The sequence below is a fragment of the Struthio camelus genome, chromosome 20 (assembly GCF_040807025.1).
Source record: "Struthio camelus isolate bStrCam1 chromosome 20, bStrCam1.hap1, whole genome shotgun sequence".
NCBI lineage: Eukaryota > Metazoa > Chordata > Aves > Struthioniformes > Struthionidae > Struthio > Struthio camelus.
The window spans coordinates 9608394-9628057 of record NC_090961.1 but is presented as its reverse complement, the minus strand read 5'-3'; the positions used below and the strand labels follow the sequence as shown (position 1 = coordinate 9628057).

The following is a 19664-nucleotide window of genomic DNA, read 5'->3' as shown; positions in this document are numbered from 1 at the left end:
GGGAAAGGGAGGCAGCAGGGTAGAGGTAGCAGGTGCAGTGCCATAATTTATCCACAAAGGGAGCTGTTCTGGCAACATCAAGGCTTTTTGATTAGCAAAAAACTTAGTCAAAGGGAGTTTCTCAAGCACACAAAGGCTTTGTGATCGTGCTATGTATTTCTAATTTGTTGCATAACTCTGACATCTTTGATGAAAACCAGCCAAGCCTGAGGCTTCAAGGATACTAACTTTCTACCATTTTCAGATAGGCAACTAAAAGAGGACCTATTAGTGGCCTGGACTTCTGTAGGAATTCAATGCTATACTAGATATCAGAGAATCCAAAGAGGTGAATTATGAATGGTTTCTCTCCTTAAGAATGCTTTATAGATGAGTAAAGCCTCTGCGAGCACACACACCTTGTCCAAAGCCTGGGGATGCTGCTCAGGATGTAAAGCCACAAGAAACTTGGCTTCATTTGCTGGGATGTGGAAACTGGAAGCTTAAATCTGTGCTTGACTCAAGGTGATGGGGGACCCTGGACCAGGAGGACGAGAGTAAAGATTTGAGCCCAGCTCTCCCTTCTGCTAAGGCCATGCCCCATTGCAGCACAACTGTGCAATACTGCACTTCTGCAGCCTGAGACAATTTTGTAAACCCTAGTGCACAGCTGCATTTTAAAACCTTTTCCTTAAGCAAATGAGAAGCACAAATGCCTATGAAATCAACGGACATTTAAAGACTTGAGAAGCTCCCACCCCAGACTCTCCGAGCTGCACACACAGCAGATTTTGTCTGTGACAAAGTATTCAGGTGCTTGCTTTCGGCTGGATTTCTGCAAAGGGGACACAGATGCTTGTTGAGAGCTGTCAGCATCCCTAAGGTATTTTTCATCTTCAGAGTACATTTTATATATTAACTGATTCCTGCAACTCACCCTGGGCAACAGATCTGGTCATCCTCTTAGTGTCAGGAGAGGGATGCACAGGGAAACAAGTGATTTACCCAAGGTCACAGAGCAAGTCAGTGACAGAGATAGGCTTGACTTCCACAGTCTATTTATTAGATCTTTATACACATGAAACTGGAAATAAACACTGACCCCTCTGACCTTAAAATACCCACTTAGACAATGCCATGAGCTACATGGCCGTTTGTTCCTCTCCCTCCAGCATTTCCCCCATTGTCACAGCCGTACCTAAAAAGCTGCACAATGACTCGAGGCTCGTTGCTCTTCTCTATTTTTTTTCTTTGTTTATAATTTTAAAACTGTGCGCTTGGCAATAAAACAACAGTGCAGGAATACTCAACAGCCCTTGAAGACCACAGCGCTGATGTCTAGAACTAGCACCGCATTAGCTAGCAGAGGAGGGCCCCTGCGCGTGCACACAGACATGCACAGCACTGCCAACACCAAACGTTCAAAAAACCATGAGTCAGGCATTAAAAAAATATATATAATGAGATTGGCATAAAAATGATGAGATTTTAAAAATAAATCAATCATTCGGAGGGTGTTTTTTTTTTTAATTCGTTTTCTGCTTTCTGAGCCTTTAGGGCATACTGGAGCTTCTCTCTGCAAGCTTGGGGGCTAGAAACTACGAAGAGACCAAACCCAAAGCAATAAAGCCCCGTACAGTTCTAAATTTAAGATTATCAGGCAACCCCAGGATTCCAGAAGCTGGAACTGCAAACAAGCAAAATAGCAGCAGCGGCAAGGTGGCGCATCCCCTGCGTGGAGGGCTGCGGAGGGCTGCGTTAGGCGCAGCGTTAGACACTGAGTTACGCCTAACGCCTGAGCAGAGCCTTCGACCACCGCCCGCACATCTCCAGGCCCTGTGGTGGTACCACCTTGAGCTGTGAATTCCTGTCTGTGCTACAGGCTTTCACCCCAATTAATGCTTCCCAATTAACTTTTCCCTCTTGGTGATCATGCTGCAGCTCTTCCCCTTTTCTTGGCCCATCTCCTGGATTTTCCAGCATTTTTGGAGCTGAATCTCCCTTTGTCCTTTCTTGGTCATGTTTCAAATATCTTTAGAGTCCTTTTCTATTAGCACTCTGTTCCCACTAGAATTTGCAGCTCCTCCAGAGTGAGGGAGTGAGAAAGACAGAATATATTAGATCAGGGCACATATTTCTGCTGGAGAGAAGGGAGAAGAGGAAGGACATATTATTTACTTACCAAAAGTGCTGTTTATTAAGGTAGAGAGTGTTATTTAGAAAAATGTGACAACTCCACCACCACCACCCCAGAAAGTCCAACCCTGTCTGCTCCTCCTCCTGGGGGAGCGAAAATTATTGAGGGCCTCTTTCTCTCATCTGAGGTTGACTGCCAAGAGATTCGTGCTCCTTGTGTCCCTCCTAGCTTTCCCACTGGGCCAACAAACAACAAAACCATCCCAAAGCTCTAATGTAAGCGGATGGAGAGCGTGACAAGCTACAGCAATGTGTGGTGGTGGTGTAAAAGAGATGCCGGGGCTGGCTCCTCGGGCTGGGGTAAATCAGGATGCTGTCTGCTCATGCAGAGCCAGGCTCGTCCCTACATCACGTCGTGCTCTCGCTCAGAGCGACGCATGGGGAGCACAGGCTGGGGCTGTGGGAGCCCATCTCGCTTTTAGTTAAACACTAGGAATGCAAAACGAACGAAGCTCCTGCGCCTCTCGAACAGCGGGTGATTTCTGCTGGCAGCGAGCAGAGGGGGAAAAGGGGGGAAGGCGGCAAGGGGAGGGAGCAGGGGGGACGGGAACCTTGCTCTCCGAAAGCATGCCTGGTGTAACGGATCATCGCTGACAAAACACGGATAGGGGCTGACGAGCCTGAATGAGCCATTAAACGTATTAAAATATTAATCGCCCTGGAAGGTGGGGAAGCGGAGACGGAGGGAAGCGTTCCGATGTCACCCCTGCGACGAGCCGGGTGACGGCACCGTCTCCATACGCCGTCTCCAAACTCGCCTCCGGACGGACTGATTCTGCATATGCGTTTGTTACATTACTTAAACACGGCGACCTGACAAGGGGGATGTCAGCCGATGAGAGAGCTGAGACGGGGCTTGGAGCGAGCCACCAGCAAACTTTGCTTTCTTGTGCTTTGGAGGCGAACTGCTCAGCCCGCGGGAGCCAGGCTCCGCGCAGGCGGGTGCCGCCAAGCTGCTTGCACTGACATCCTCGGCAGCTCCTTTTAATTTAAGGGGTGAAGAGCACTAATTAATTGCACGCCTCACACGCTGACAAAAGGACGGGCGATGTTCGGCAAGGAGAGGATGACTTCCTACCCACGCAGCGCCGCTGGCGACCTGCAGCCATCCGTCTGCCCACAGCTGCCATCCCATGCCCGTTCCCCCCATGCTGCAGCCAAGGCACTCAGCCCCGACTGACGCCTGCCTCTCCGCTACGTCCTCCTAGCCACGTCCCTCTGCTTCCCTGACCGACAGCCCTCTCCTGCCCCTCTGTGCCAGACAGGGCTGCCCCCTACCTCCGGCCATTCTCCAGGGTGCAGCTCCTCCAGGGCTGCGCTCCCTGCCTGGGTTTCGCAATGCCTCAGTGCCTGGTCCTGCCGTTACTCACTGCAGCTCCCCAGCATCGGGGAAAATGGGCCATTTCTTTTGGTGAGGTCTTCTCGCCTCCCCAAAAGCATGTGGTTTCCCACGGTGGGCACCAGGCGTAGGATAGGGGGTTTGGATCCTGGCCATGAGTGTAGCCATGGCTCGGGAGCATCTTTGTGCCTGGCAGAATCGGTAGGACACGTGGAGCTCACCCACCTGCAAGCAACTGGAAACGCACTGTAGAGCCTCCTGGGGCAGGACAGGAGGGACAACTGGATGTTTGATGTCTTCATTCAAGTTGTGTTAACTATAGTATGTGTCTGGAGACAGTGAAAGCTTTCAATGCCATTTGGCCTTCATCCAAGAAGTAAGAAAAAAGATGGCTCTAGGTAGTTGGCCACATGGACAATGGAGCAAAATGTTCCAGCTTACCTGAGATTTAGGGCAAGCAGCCTTCTTCCGCTATGAATACTACAGCTGATTTCTGAAGGGCAGATGCCTTGCCTGGGACTCATTTTTACCCTGTCAATCTGAGCTAAATGGCTAGATTTACAGTGGGAAAAAACATGAATAACAGATGCCGACAGATCTTACTGTTGACACATGCCTTCTCAGGCCAGCGGCACTCTCTGAGAGATACTACCACCTGAGCTGAGATGGAGCCCAGCCAGCTGGTGGCCAGGCCCGCTCCAGAGGAGGGCCTTGCACAAACTCTCAGGGGAAATGCAACTTTTCCCTCTGGAAGGCTCAAAAAAGAGTTGCATTTGACCCCTTTCCCCAATGGCAAGAAGCACACTCATGCCATCTGCTCCCCTGGAAGCCAGGCCACCAACATGTGATAATCTGTCGTCCACGAGAGCAGCCTGCCATCCTTGCAAACCACTCGCGAGCTCTGTAGTTTACACCATCACCCTGCCTGTTTGCCCTAAGACAGTCACTCAGCTCTGTGCCATTTTCCTAAGACCTCTTGCAGAACAAAGCAGTCACACCTCCTTCTCATGGACCTTCCTCCTCTGAACCTCTCCCCTTCCCTCACCAGTGTACTTCTTTGCAAATAGTGGTGTTGCAGTATCAGATCTGAACACTGAGCCATCAAACCCCAGCTTCGCCCTTTGAGAGGAAACAGTGCTGACAATCTGGAGATACTTTAGGAGAGACGGAGGCATTTGACCATCCCTGTGTGGCGGTCCATCAGAGGAAGCCCTCGCTCTCCCCGTCAGCAGCAGTTCAGTAACACGAGATTAGAATGGCCCTGGCACATGAATCATTTTCCCTGCAGTAATGAGCTGCCTTCAAAAGAACATCTATTTTTCTTGTTCTACATTTATCTGTATTGAATTTCATCAAGTGACCCCTGGATCTGTTCTGACAAGGCAAGTTAGAGAAGACGAGCTTCTCAGTTTGTGCTGTGTCTTGAGCATACTGGCAACCTCGAGGAAATTCCCCATGGCCCTGGCTTGACCCAGACTGCATAAGCCTGAGCGTCTGCATGCCCTTCACGCACGAGCCGCAGCTGAGGAGCTCAGTGCAGGAGCGCAGCTCCCAGCATGCTCGTGCATGCTGGGAGAACCAGACAATCCCCCACTGGTTCCAGTGAGGGAGGCAGGATGCTGGTGTTAGGTCCTGTTGAAAGGGGCATTTTGGAGCAAGTGACTTAATTTCTGGTGCTAGATTCTCCGCACAAACACATACACGTATATGAGCACACGCACCCTAACTCTCCAGCCCTCCCAAAGACATGCACAGACACACACAGACACACAAATGATACACTTTTAAATGAAATGCACTCTCCTCGTTGCCAGCACCCATTGATTATATACCTAGCCCTCGGTAAAACCCACCTTTCTGACTACTTTTATTGCCATAAATGGTTAGTGCGATGCATAACAATACTCCTCGCTGTCAGACTTTGTGCAGCTCCCAAGGCAGACGGCAGCGTCCATTGTTACCCAGCCCCTGCCATTTCCTAACGCCTGCAGTTATGTCTATTCACTTGCAAATATTTTTCTCTTCCACTTTCCCACTCCTCTCCATCCTCCTCCTTTGTTCCAGGCCTTCATTAATGAAGCAGATTCAGTGACAAATATTGCTGGGGGTTATTTATTCATGAAATATCAACAGCATGCAACTCTCCAAGCCTCCAAAGCGCTCATCTCAGAATAAGCTCCTGAGCTTCATACTGGCTCTTCTCTTCAGCTCATCCTAGAAGGGGATTAAGGGGTGTTATTCAACTCAGCTGCCCCTTTTTATTGCCTGATAGTGGTTTAAGACTTCAGTGTCCTACAAGGTTAACTGTCACTGAGAAAAACAAGGAAGAACAGGATACAAGCTCGAACCAAGCTAGTGCCTCTCCACCATCTGCTCCCTGAGGTGTGTTTGGGAGGGGGATCAGGCTGGACCTTTGGGGTTCATGAGTTTCTAGAGACAGGGCATGCTAGCAGTGAACGGCATGACACAGTGTCATCTGCAGATTCACCCCACAGCAAAGACTGGTAGAGAGCAGGGACACAAAGCCACCCACTTCACTTTTCCACACAGCTCAGCCTACCCTGGCCACGCTCAGCGAGGATGCCTCACACCCATCATCTCGCTCAGCCCTGGCTGGTTAGGAGAAAGGTATGCAACCCACTGTCTGCCTCTCGCGCTCGCATGTTGTCTCCATCGATTGTGGCTGTACTCAGAGGAGATAACCCAGTATCCTGCATACAGCGTCCCACTGCCTTCCTGCACCTCTCTCCTCCCTTAGCCATGCTTAGCAGCCCTGGCCGCACACAGAAGGCATCACCCTGGTCCCGTAGCGTGACAGGCACACGTGCAGAGGCTGCCTTCTGCCACACGAAGCACCACGTGAACGGGGCTGCCTGGAGCAGCTTCGAGCCTCTCTTCCTCCAGGTCCGAGTGCTTCCTCTTTCCGTTGACGCAACCAGGTTACACCGGTCCCCACTCAAAACAGTGGGAAACTGTGAAACAGTATGTAGGAATTTACACCCATATTCCTCATTTTCCAGCCCAATAGCTGCCTAACAAATTTTCACCAGCTCTGGCCAAGAAACTTGTTGTTAGGCCAGAGAAAGGGATCATCTCTTCACTGCTAAAAGCCCACAAGAGAGATGTCTACTCGTGTAGACTTTGCCCCTTTCCCTTTATGCGCATTCAGGGGTTAAATCTGGACCTCCTCCACCTTTCACCCTGTCTTCCCTCCTCATCCGGGCCAAAGACAGTGCAGAGAGCTTTGCCTAGTGCGCGCTGGCCTCCTCGCAGCCTCACGCGCGATGACAACAGAGACGTACTGGGAGCTTAGAGATGTGCAGAGACAGAAGACACTGCAAGTGGAGACCGAGCCCTGTGGCCGGGCTGAGTGTCCCCCAGCAGCGGGGTTAACGGGGTTGGGAGGCACTGACTTTCCCAAGAGTTAATTCTCACAGCCCCGGGGCCTGGGAGATGTCAGTGGAGCTCTGGCAGGGGCCAGGCGGTCAAGGCGCTTCGGGGACACCTTTCCCGTGGCTGTGCCTGGCTGCGGGCAGAGGCCCCCACGCTCACTCTGTGGCAATTTCAAAATTTCATTTCTGACTGTGGGTACACTCTGGGCCCCGTGTTGCCCTCGAGGACAAGCTCAGGTCTGTAAAAAGGTTGGGGAAGGTGCAGGGATGGAGTTACAAGGGGAACGGTCAGGCTCCGCACCCTCGGGATGCCACTCGGTGCTGCAAGTGCTCCAGATCACGCATGGAGCAGTGGCTCTTTCCTCCTTTCCAGTCCCCGTCCGGTCCTCAAATATGACATTGTGCAGGAACCCACCACCAGAACCTATTTCTTCTGAGTGCCACTTTCAGAAAGAGCCTAGAGATACACCTTGCCCCAGGGCCTCCAAAAACAGACACCTGGACCTGCAACAACTGAGGTCACTGGCTATTTCGCAGTACTGTATTTATCTCCCAGCAAACGTGCTCTCTCTCAGGATCACCTCTGCTCTCACGTATTTCACGTCTGTCTTTCTCTGTTCCTTTTCTCTTTCCCCTCACATCTCTTCTTCCCCCTGCTAATCCCCTGCTTTCCTCTAATACGGCCAGCGCTGAAATCATTCGTGAGGGCGCTGAACTCTTCATCGAGTTTCAGAGTAAACCACTCAGAGGTATTAACGGGATTGGTGGAATTCAGACCTCTCAGAGCCTTTCTGTTGTTCGCTCGGTTATACGCTGCCTTTTGTTTTGTTTGCAGTCATGTGGGTTGGAAACTTCTTTGTCAGCCACAAGTTACAAACGTTCGGCAAAAGACGGTGAGCTGGAAAGGGTAAACGCTCTCAACGGCAAGCCTGCAATATCAAACCGGAGTGGGAATTAAAGACCATAACACAAGCAAAGCTAACTCAACCCTTCGTCTGCGCCCATCTGCGCAGCACCGCTTGGCTGTGTTAAAACACAGTTTAACCATCGCAGGCAGTTTAACCAACGCTGAGCATAACTCGTTACAGGCCACGAAGGGCCTGCCTGACAGATTGACACGTTTCACCGGAGCTGCAAGCGCTCTACGAAACCAACAACCACATTTTTCATATAAATATCATGTAAAATCTGATTAAAAATAATACACCTGCACAGTCCAGCACTCACAAGTTAAATGTCAAAGCCTAACCACCTCGCCGGTGCACACGAGGCTCCGACGCATGGCACAGGCCGCCCTCTCCAGGACGGCCGCAGGACCTGCTACCCAAGCACGTTGCCCATCACCTGCACCAGCCCGTGCTCCTACGGCAGGCAGCGAACTCGGACATCCCTGGTGCGCTCATCTGTTCCTGCTGCAAGGCAGCTCTCCACGTGCACCCTGCTCCAGCCATCCCAGAAAAAGCCCCTGTTATGCCGCCTGGTGGCACACAGGACCATTCCTGAAGACACCGACCTGCCTGGTGCCCAGGCTGGGGAATGAGTGCATCTTCCATCGTTCGTTTTCCCGTCAGTGTTCAATGACTGGCCTCATGCTTATTTACTGGCTAGTATTCAAGCTCGTCTCTGAAGGCAGAATTTTTCATCTCCTCTGGGGATTTTTCTTCCCTGGGGCTTGGCACTGAGGAATCTGAGTGTCTCGTGACCCTCAGCTGATTTTCACAGCCTTCTCTATACAACACGGGGTATTATTTTCTTCTTGCTGAAGATGGGGAATTCAGGCAACAAGAGATTACGATTAAAGGCGTTCAGTATTGCTGGGTGTCCAACTGAAGATGCTTTCAAAGTTACTCTTTGTACTTCTAGCATTTCACGTGCTCACGGCACAATTTCAATCGAGTTTAATTGCGGTACAGGCTCAGCTGTTCTGTGGAAAGGGCTGAGAAGTTAAACATCCAAATTATGATGAATGTGCAATAAATGGTCACCTCAGAAAAATGATCTCCAATTTAAAAGTAATGGAATAAGTTTTCTCCAGGACTTAAACCTTTTTTTTTTCCCCTCCTGCCTGTAGCAAGACACCACTCTTTCCACGGCCCCTCCTCTACCCACTATGCTGTTTACAGCGTCTGCAACGAATGAAGCAATTATCTCTTTCGACAACAAGCCGTGATTTATCTCCAGTGCTAGTAATCTACGCGCTGAGTAAAGCCAGGGCCATCTGGACAAAATAGTGTCATATAGTCAACATATTGTCATGCACCATCTCAAAGGGCAAACTGAGGTTATGGGGCAGCCTCAACACGCAGGGGCAAATTGTAACTTTTGGACTCCACAGTTCCAAACCTCGGCAAGTCTGAGTTCACACCTTTGACCACTTCTCTTAACATCATGCGTGAAGATGTGTGCGCGTGGACTGGATTTATTATTTCATATAGAAAAACTGAGTTTCTCAGACCTGCACAAAGCATCCAAAGACATTTCTCAGCCATTCTAATAGTGGTGGGGGGATCATAAACCGGGAGAAATCATCCTCACTGGAGTGACACTGAAGAATTCATTTCAATGGAGCTACATTGACATACCACTGCTGATGAGCTGCTTACTATAAATTTTCCTGATATTCACTTTAATACCTACTACAATAAACACCTGCAAAAAAGCTCTCCCCAAAACCTTGAGGTTTAAAGCGTGAAAAAAATCCCTGACGAGCCTTCAATAGTTAGCTCGAGATTCAATAACACCATTGCCACATCAGTGCATTTTGAAGCTTACCTTGGCAACCAGAAGGACCAAAAATTTAATTAAAGCAAAACAGCACAAAACAAACAAAACAGAATAAAAGACGGCTCAGAAAGCCAATTCTGCAGCACATGCATCCTTAGGGACACTGGGATCTGGAGAGGAAAGTGCTCGTTTTCGTTATCGAGGGACCGATCCCAGCTTTGCACGGGGGATCCCCACCACGCCTGCGGGCCGGGGCCCGAGCTCCCGAGCGCCAGCTGGCTCAGCTGTGTCACGCGAAGGGCCGGGACCGTGTCACGTGCGAGGGGAACAAGCTATTTTTAATTCTGCTCATTTTTTCCAAATTTCAGGACAGCATCATGATTGCCTCTTCAACCCCGAACGAGTCAAATGCAAACAAAATGCCCTATATTCGCAGTGACAACGGCGCGGTCTCCTAGGCAACCCTGGCGAGAGGAGGTTGAAGAAAAGGCACACGAGCCTTAATAGAGATGATAAACCGCGTTCACTAAGCGCCCTGTAAATTACACGTCTGGGCTCCCAGTTCGCTGCGGCGCTTGCGGCTCGAAATTATTCCCGCATCCGGCGCAGCCGCAGGGCGCCCGCGTCCCAGGCAGCTGGCACCTCGACCGGCCCCGAGGACCGACTCTGGTATCACGCCGATGGCCACGTCTGAGGCGGCCGCTGGGACTCAGCCCGGCCACGCTTCGGCAAATACCGCTGCTCGCTTCTAATTTTGTACGTCCTCCTCATCACCTTCATCATCAGCTAATCTACGGAGGAGCTAATTCTCAGAGGAAGGGATGGGACTTTCCCTGCTTTGAAAGTGTCCAGAACTGATTATTTCTGCCCCTTCCACACGCACAAATGCAGAGCACCAGGTCACTGCTGATTTTGTCGCCAGCGCTCTGGGTTTTGCCTTAAATATCAGCTCAACTGCCTCGAACAGCTCTCCCAGATAGGGCCTCGAAGGAATCTGTTTCCTTCCAGAAGCAGCCAGAGATAGAAATACCTAACTTAGTTTTATGAAGTTTAGTTATTAAGTTTATTAAGTAAGTTTAACTATGAAGCATCCAAAGTTGTCCGAGTCTGACGCACAATTGCAAGATCGTAGCTTCCTTTCCCTTCGCCTCTTGTGCACGTCCACTCCAAATTTCAATTGCAAAGAAAAGCTTTATAAAAGCTTATAAGATTTCTAAGGGTTCAAAAAGCCACAAGCCAAAAGCATGTGCAAAACACAGTTTCAAAACCCTAAGAAATTAAACAATGGCACACGTTTAGACCGCTAGGAACGGAGACCCCAGGTTCACTGAGGAGCCACGGAGGAACTGGGTACAACCACGTGTTCACTCAAACCAATAGCAATTACTACTAAACACCTTTGGCAAGGGATTATAGGCGGCTTCAAAAATCAATGATTTAAAAAATATTAGCAGAAAAGCACGTGCTTGTTCAACAAGTAATCAGTAGTATTAATGTGTATTAATTGATAGTAATTGAACACTAATTAACTCACAAAGTAATGTGTTTATCTAGCAAAATGTATCACATCAGTGGCGTAGGGGTTATATCAGCAGTAATTGAAGCAAAGCATAATTAAAAACACAAATGAAAATTATCAAATGATTTCCCTTTGCTAATTAATATTTTCACTAGTTCAATACGCCTAGCAATTCCTTCCATCCCATCCTCTCAAAACACTGCTTTCAAAATCATGAAATTGGAAATCCGTTTTTGGCTTAAATTTCCAAATTAAAAAATACAAAGAATACGAAGGGGTACTTCTTACGCTCTGAGCCCGGGCATTGAGATAAGATGGCGATAACGAGGAAGGAAAAACAAAAAACGAAAAAAAAAATCTCTGCTGCAGCAAGGGAGCTGACGAGAGCCCGGCGAGGGCTCGTGTCCTGCCGCCGCGGCGCTCCGCTCCGCCAGGCAGCCCCTCGCCAGGCTGCAGCGGGAAGGGGGACCGGAGCGCGGCCTCGCCGGGGCGGACGAGGGCATGGAGCGGCGGCGGGGTGCCCGTTGCAGCCCGTCCCGGCAGCACGGCCACGCACGCGGTGCGGCCTCCGCCGAGGGCTGCACACACGCAGGACGCGCCAAAAGCGGGTGAGACGGGGACATCCTCTGCTAAAGGAAGGCAGTATAAGTAGCGACGCAGGTACACACCGAACCACGCACGGAGAAAAAGTAAAGGAAATGATAAAGGATGTAAAGCTGTATACCCAAAACTTAAAAAATCTGAGAACCAAGGTTACCTTGGCAACCTTATTCCAGTCTCTAGTAATTAGGCATTTTGATGAAGGTGTTGCAAGACCACCTATTACAGGGTTTCTCAAAGGCCTGTCCCTCCCTAAACGCCAATGGTGCTGGTGCTTAGCTATAGCCAGGTGTCTCAAGGGGCTTGAAATAGGAGCTCAGCGTCTCGGCATCCTGAACATCATTTCCAGGCACCTATCAGCATCTGCAGGCTGCTCAGTGCGTTACAAACAACTTAATTTGCAGCTTCTCAATAGCTTGTTTTCTCTTCATTGGAGGATGCATAGCTTCTGCTTTACTGTACTCTATTCAGACGCTGCTCTGCATGCACAATTGCTCAGTTCCTCATGGACTGCTTATTCTTTGCTCTACACTAGCAAGCAGGAGTATTTCACAACCAATAAAGCCATTACGCTCACCATCTCCCTGCTATCATTCCTGTTTTACAGAGGAGGAGCTAAGGCCCAGGGACAGTAATGTAAAAAATATCCACTACATTACATGCACCAAATTTGAGACTTGATTTTTCAGAGTGTTTAGCCTTAAGTGATGCCTCCTCTGCTCAGAGCATAGCTCTCTTTGACTTCAGCTGAAGTTTTTACTGCTCCCCGTTAACGGGGAGATCATTCCCAGAGCAGGTTCATCTGGTGTGCTGAGTAAGGCAAAGGTGAAAAAGTAGTATATGATCATTCCATTAAAGACAGTATCATAACGCATGAGCACAAAGGGGATGCATGAAGGCTGCGCAGCAAACTGACCCTAGCACCTCTTGGCTTTGGAGTTTTGCAACCTTAATAATATTTTTAAGAAGGAGGTTGATCTGGGTTTTATTCTGGAGCAGTGAGGAAGAGGAAGATGTTGCCTGTATGTAACTTCTTAGGTTGAAAAAGAGGAATTTTTGACCAGAAGTTGCAGGATATAGCATCATTTAGCTTTTTGGTGTACCGAGATTTCTGCACCTGAACCAGACAGTCCGGGATGAGGGTACAGAGGTGCTGGCAGGCTGCATGGCGGTAGGCTGGGCACCCAAGCCACAGCTGGCAGGCCATCTTCTGCCTTCTTCCCTCCGGCTGGGGCTCTCCTCTCCTGTCCTTCCTCTCCCGCATCCTTAGCACCTCATGCCTTCAAACTCAGAGCCACCGTCTCCCGCAGCTCAGAGCAGGGGGACTCAGCCATGCTCCGTCGCAGGAGGATCGCAGCACGCTCTTGCTGCTAAAATCAAACAGGACTTCACTTGGTGTGCGGCAATTCTAGTTTTTCAAATGAGCGTTTAAGCTAGGCGAATTAGTGTGGTTCTCGCTTGTAAAAGAGAGATCCTCCACAAAATGTCTGCCTCAATCCTCTACAACAGTTTTGCCTGAGGGAGAAAACGAAATCTTAGCGCAACGAGAAAGCAAGCAGGAGCCCTAGACCAAGGCAACAGAAGGCCTGGGATATCTCATCTGACACTGTAAAGCGCTGAAAACATCACGAGATGGGTCAGGCCCCCATCACCAGGCAGTGACAACTGCTCCACCTAGATGACCTAGAATAAAACAGAGTCAAATAGACCAAAGGGACAACTCTATTCTCCTGGTAGTTGGATGGTAAAAAAAACCCAACCATTAATCTTGATGCAGGATGATGGGCTCTCCACACCTGGTCCCCAACTCACACGTATTCTTTTCTACCAAAGCCCCATTAGACAGGCAGGACACTTCAGTCGCCATTTTTCCCCCTTTGCCTTTCAAAATAATTAGCACGCAACAAACCAAAATTTAAGGTCACCGCTTGTTCCATCATCCCAAAGAAACCGATGATGACTCACTGCTCTCAGGCTAACGACCTGCCTTCTCCCCTGCAGAAGACCAGCCGGTTTTTGGGTCTGGTGCTCCTCCAGCTTCCCCTCTCGCTCGGCAAACCCGAGGGGGAATTAGGCGTTCCCTGCAACTTTGCCAACCGCCCTGCTGCGGCTGAACGCACAGCCCGTGCACACGCGGGTCCGGGCCGCGCTGCTGCCATGGCAACGGTCTCCTGTCCATCGCTCCACAAAAACACACAGGCGGCCCGCCGCGGTGCTCGGACCATCCGCGAGCTCACCCGGAGCCAGAGCCTTCCTCCCTCCCTGCCTCTGCAAACACAACTCTTGCAGGAGGCAGCGTCAGGGACGGCAGAACAAAGCCACCGCTCCAATGGAAAAACCTGGGGTGAGCTGAGGGAAATGCCCCTCTAAAGCCCATGTATTCCAGCCCAAAAGAGAGCGTCGTTCTGCAAAAGGGGCTACGAGCTGGGTGCTCCTGGCTGCTATATCTCCCTTCTCTCCACCCTACTTTCCCCTCCTGGAAGTAGGGAATTTTTTCACCGTTTCCAGCTGCGAACTCATGGGAAATAGAAAGGCAGACAGGAGCTGCAGAGACCTAAGCCCACCTATTAGCTCCATCTCCTGTTTCTGTGCGACGGCCCTGGGAATTCACACGGTATCCAGTGCTGCAGCTCGTCTCCCAGCCCCGAGGAGGCAGAGACAACCTGAAGCGCCACAAAAGGGCTGGACACATATAGGAACTAGTTCCCCGTTACATGAGGCTCTGCCTACCTTAAGTCGTCATGAGCATTTTGCAATCGCGAGCTTGAAAATCGTAGAGTAGGGCAACACTTCACTCAGACTTTAGCATCTGCATAGGCACTAATGAGTCACTGGGTTTTTCCTTCCCTGATTTTCCTTTTACAGCCTTTGAGAGTATTTTGGGAAATTTTTCTGTTCTGATGGGCTCTTCTAGATTTGGCTTCATAGCAACTCATCCTGATGGTCCCTAGGGAAAGTCGGACTTCGTAGGAAACTGGGACAGGAAAGGGGTTGCTCGTTAGTCCATTGTTTAAAAAGCACATACATACCGAGAGCAGCCCATGTCCCAAACTCAGCCACTTCTCCTTACGCAGTGATTGTGGTTTTTTTTCAAGATCCACATAAAGTGCTTAGATTCAGTGGCGATAAGCACTTTAGAAATGCCGATAGAATTAGATTAGATAAATAGGAAATGGGTACGCCTGCAGGATCAGACATTTATGTCCTATTTTTTCACAGCTGCTGAGCACTTGCTGCTCCTATCGATTCACAGGGAACAGAGGATGCTTAAGGACCTTGGAAATGAGGCTCCAAGTGATTACGGACACTCTGGCTCACGGGGCAGCAGGGCAACCGCTGCCACCCCATGCGGCTCCTAGGCGCTCTATGCTTCCTTCCCCCCAGCACCGGCTCCTTCTCGGGCCACGCAAGGGGAAAAACATTTGGACTGGAAATACGTGCCCAGAACAGCTCAGCTTCCCTGTGAGGTTCCTAGTAAAGCCAGGGGCGCTGCCAGGCCCTGCAATAGTTTTAGCCAGCTGAAACCCCTCACAAAAGCCCTGTGTTTGTGCAATTTTCAGTGACCACCTGGCATCCTAGGGTTCCCGAGACTCCATCCACCCCCTCTCCTCCCCACCGACCTGCTGGGAGCTGGAGCTCGGCATCTCAGATAAGGCACCAAGTGAGCAAGTACCCTGCTGGTGTGGGTATAGCCGCACATGGCGTCATGGAGAGAGGGAGACGGGCACACAGAAAGAAAAACTGGATCCGTTTTGCAAACCAAATCCATGAGCCCTCTTTTACAAAATACCAACTTCTCTGGGCCAGTTACTAGGGATGAATCTACGCATATATATACATACATGCATAGCTTTCTTGCTATATATAGCTTCTTCTATCAGAAACACTCAATGATTTTATGCAGCCAGGTAAATGTCCACAGACAGAGGAACTGAGGCACAACTAGATTATTTAGGGCTTTTTTCCGGAAATAGTCTTTGAAGTTAGAATCCAATTAATTTTATACCTAGGGAGAGATTTGCATAGGGATTTTACATGCACACGGACAGATTTTTCAAAAGGACTTGGCTCTTATCGAGGCACCCAATATGGACCACGTTTTCCAAGGTGCCTAGCATTCATTAGCATCTACTAAGAGCATAGACTAGTTTGTCAGGAGGGCCGTGCAGTTCCTGGGAAACCCGCTGGGTGCCAAGCCCTGCTGAGGACTCCAGCTCCACCAGTCTGGTTTCCAGGGCTGAGGAGCACTCAGATCTACCATTCACTTTTGTAGCAACCCATCTCATTGCTGCATGGAGATCTGGGTGCTGGAGAACAAATAATCACCTACCATAAAGAAAGGGAAAGGTTTTTTTGCCAGTGTAGCTCCCTGAACCAGCTCAGCACAGGATCGGAGAAGTGCCACTGCTGGCATAAGGGAAGTGACGGGAATCACTGACTCGGGGAAGGCCAGGACTGCCATTCTCAGTGGCCATTACCCACTAGATCACCTTGGCTACATCCTAAAACTGCACGTTAATTGCCAGAAGTGTTTGTTTTGTTTACATCTTCCCTCCAAAAGAAGCCATGTGCTCCATACTCCTCTTGCCACCACTGCACAGAGAGCTGCCTGTACAGACCCATTGCCTAAAAATGGCCACATGTTATTCTTTGGGGGCAGAGGCTGTATTTAAACCTGCGTGTGGGACAGCCCAGTTCAATGCAGTTCACTAGTTTTGCACCTTTTCTGATTTGCAGTGTCTTGCAAACTCTCCGGCGGAGATCTGAGCTCTCTGTGGACAGCACACAAGTTTTTTTTCCCATTACCTTTTGTGCCTCCTTTAGAAGTGATCCGCAGAACCCCAGGAGCCCATGGGACGCTGGTTGAAAATCACTGATCTAGACAATGCCTGTAAAGGATCGTGTTCAGACTTTTGAGAAAGATGCAGAGCTTCAAATGCACATTAAACCCCCAGATGAGAACATTTCACAAACAAACTGCATCTACAGGGAGAAAGAGGGCAGCCGTGACCACAGGAATGCCTGCCATGTAATGAGCTGACCCGCAGGCTTCCTCCCGGCTGTTCAATTCGAGAGGTAATTGCTGCACATTTTTAGCCTTGCCTGCAGCCATATCGTATAGTGAATGCTGCGGAGCCATGTCCAGGGCCAGGTGTGTTCAAAAAACAGGACAGTCAGCATTTTAAAAAATAATACAGAAACCTGGAACTGAATTCTGTTACATCCATTTTTGTTCCCGTTGAACCAAATTGGCTGCCATCGAGGCAAATGGCAGATGAAGAAAACATTGACTTTCTGCTTGGGTCAATAAACATGATAAATTGAATGGAGAGTTGAACGTGGTAAAGGGAACATCATTATTTACCTGAAGGAAGAGAGAGGGTTAAAGGAAGAGAACGGCTGAAGCAGACAGTAAGTCCATATTTCACGGGAGGGCCAGCTTTCCCACTTGACTTGACAGCTCAGTGGTGGCAGGCAGGAAACATGCCAGCTCTGCTAAGGACAGTACTGGGGTTGGGACTATGCTGTGTGAGTTTGTCTGGTGTGCCTTTAAAACAGAAGACCCCAAACCCAAATCCAGACGTAAGACTAGGGGGGATTCTATTAAGGTAACTTAAAATCTGCCAGTGCCAGCAGCATTTTCACGGGACCAGGCAGGCACTCTTGGGTGTGCCCCCTGTAAAAGGCTGAGATCTGACTCCTGCCAATTCTGAACTGCCCAGAGATAAAAGACTCTGAAACAAAAAGACTTCACCTGGTAATGGCATCAGCAGAGTTTTTGCCATAGAAACCCTCAGACGTCCTCTCCCTCTGAGGAGCACACTAACCAGCAAAGCGAGGAGCCTGAGAGCATCCACCAGAATTGGAGGAGTCACCTTTTCTCACTCTTTAAAGGCTCAAAACTGAATTCAGAGTGAGTATCCATCCCAGCCTCCGCCCCTCAGTCTAACAACATTTGAATACTTGAACCATGGGCCAGTCCTCACCAACTCCTTTCAAGGTCTCAAAGATGCTGAGGATGGCTTGAGCTCTCCCATCCCGAGGTACGCAGGGAATGCCACCCAAGATGGTCTCTTTGGGCTCCCTTCAAACTCCCTGGAGAGAGATCGGCTCAGTTAGGGCACAATTCATCCACCCAAAGGTGGTCAATGATTTCAGCAAGAGCTGAACGGTGCCCTGAACTCCATGGACTAGATCTCTGCTGATCTAAAAAAAGGCAGCCTAAGCTGCTCCTACATGTAATCAGATCAGCCCCATCTATCTATATATATATATATATTGAGGAGAGAAGAAAGAGACCATTATTGGCCTTCCTGGTGGAAGGGGTAGGTCTTGAACTTATAACAGTAAAGAAGTGACATGGCAGAGAGACATTATCAATGCCCCAAATGCGGAAAAAAACTTTTTGGACTCTGCAGGGACACCACAGAACCTACCACGAGACACAAATCTATATGCTGCCTAAACCCCAGTGCCCACAGTAGGATTCTTTTTTCTTGCCATACTCCTGTTTCAATGATACATGCAGCTTGAAATGCAGAGGGCTGAGCAAACTTCCAAGGTCTGCCAGTAGTCCTAGAATCAGATCTCCAAAGGAGACACACCTTTGGAAAATTTGCCTCCTTATTTTGGTAACTTTTTTTTACAAATCTACCCCCTCAGTAATAACCTACAGCCTGAAGGACCTCTAAAGGACAGACCTCACATCAAATTAATTGCGACACTATACTTGCACACAAACACCACTAATTGCAGTGTTGAAGTGCAGTGATTGCACTAATTGAATTCACTCAGGCCTCAAGCATCCCAGAAGACACACCCTGCCTCTCTTTCACTCTTATAACGTCTCATGTGAACCTTCATGCTATTGTATTGTTAAGCAGAATATATGCATTTTTTAAGGGCAGAAGGGACTCTGGCTGCTGGAAGATTCTTCACTGAGATCAATTACTGGCACCAACTATCCCATGTCAAATGCATTTACAAGAGGTGCATTACGGCAGAGGTTGCAAAGGATGCATCAGCGGGTCTGAGCCTATGGGTTACTGATGGCAGCTGAGAGCAGATGTGCACAGGATGACAGCATCTCTTCCTCTGTGCCATTCAGATCTCAATTATCAGGTTCATTTCAGTTCCCAGAGTAATTGTGAAGGATGTTCAGTTTCAACTGCAGTTCACAGGAGAAGACTCTGGTGTGTGGGACATGGTCATCACTACTCCTGCCTGATTAGATCTGTCAAAACATACCAGGTGGAAGTTTGCCTGGAAACCCACTCTCTGGCTTCACATTTAGCATCAGGAGTGTGACCACAGGAGAAGAGGAGAGGGAAAAAAAAAAAAAAAGAAGAAAAGAACATACGCATTGCAGGACCACTCTCTGTTTTACCCTGCCCATCATATTCCACTAGTCACTTTTATTTCAGTGTCTATTTTAATTAGAGAGACTAAATGGAAAAGCTTCCATGCTAATCCAAGGTCTGATCCCACAGAGCCGAGGGGATGGGAAGAGAACTGCACAGAATATAATATGCTTCCTTTGAAAGGTACTAGAGACATAAATGTAAAATCCATTGTCAGCGCGGAGAAGGCAGTAGTGGGAACCTGCTCGATACAAAATGGGCATTTGTACCAGCACAAAACACTTACCCATTTCAGTAAGATATGGAATGAATACAAAGAAGATTAGAAGTGTTCCTGAGGAACGAAACCCAAAAGCACTCAGCGCTGAACAAAGAAGAACAGGTGAAAGCCACCAGCGGGGAGCCGGCACTGAGCGTGCTGAAGGACCGTCCTTGCGGCATGGCCAGCAGCTCCTGAGAAACACGCAACACTGAAACGTTTAGAACTGGAGCTTTTGCCACAGACTTGACGAACCGCCTCCACAAGGGCAGGGTCTGATGAATAAAAATCTTCA

General features: G+C 49.2%; 1 protein-coding gene across 3 annotated transcripts in view; it reads right to left on the bottom strand.

The window, feature by feature from the left end:
* Nucleotides 1–19664, bottom strand: part of ASTN2 (astrotactin 2) — a 433162-nt gene that overhangs the window by 193108 nt on the left and 220390 nt on the right. The window lies entirely within an intron of this gene.